Genomic DNA, 707 nt, shown 5'->3' with positions numbered 1-707 from the left:
AGGCAATTGTGGTAACTGCCATGAACAGGAGAAGAGGGAGGAAGGGTAGGCAGGGTACCGGTGGGAGAGAAGGTGACAGATGCCGGGCAGAAAAACCATGGAGACAGGGGAAAGGCCTAGCGTTGCCCTGCCCTATTCCGCGGGCCCGCCTCAGCCCCACACCTCCCTCACCCGGTCACCAGCTTCTCGAGCCAGAAGGCATGCTGACGCGTGCCTGGGTCTCGGCGCATAAGCCTCACCACGGCGCTCGCGGCACGGGCAAACTGCGCGGGGTCCGGGCACCATTGCCAGATACTCTCGGCCACATTCCTCTGACCCTTGGTCTGGTCCAAGAGGTCGAGGAGACCTCCATAGCTGGGGGCCACCCAGAGGGGTTTCTCCAGAAGGAGGTGGATACTGCCGACCGAGAACCGGTGGGGCTGTACCCTGGGAGGGGACTTCCCGGTGAGACCGGTGAAAGTGCCGTCAATGGCCAGGCTCCCTAGCAGGCCCCCCTCTCTATCTGGGTCGAGGACTGTCTGAGGGAGATCGATCCCCATCCGCTTTGGGGGGCAGATGTCGTCCCACTCCCGGGGCCGCTCGCGGCACTCAGAGGGCAGGCACTCCATCTCCTCCTCCTCATCGGCCTCGGCAGGCAGGGGAGCAGGCGGTGGGGTGGCAAGACTCTCTGCCGTCTCTCCTGCCTGCCGCTGCTCGGGGGGCAGGCA

The sequence above is a fragment of the Alligator sinensis genome, unplaced genomic scaffold (assembly GCF_000455745.1).
Source record: "Alligator sinensis unplaced genomic scaffold, ASM45574v1 scaffold814_1, whole genome shotgun sequence".
Taxonomy (NCBI): domain Eukaryota; kingdom Metazoa; phylum Chordata; order Crocodylia; family Alligatoridae; genus Alligator; species Alligator sinensis.
This window is presented reverse-complemented; position numbering follows the sequence as displayed.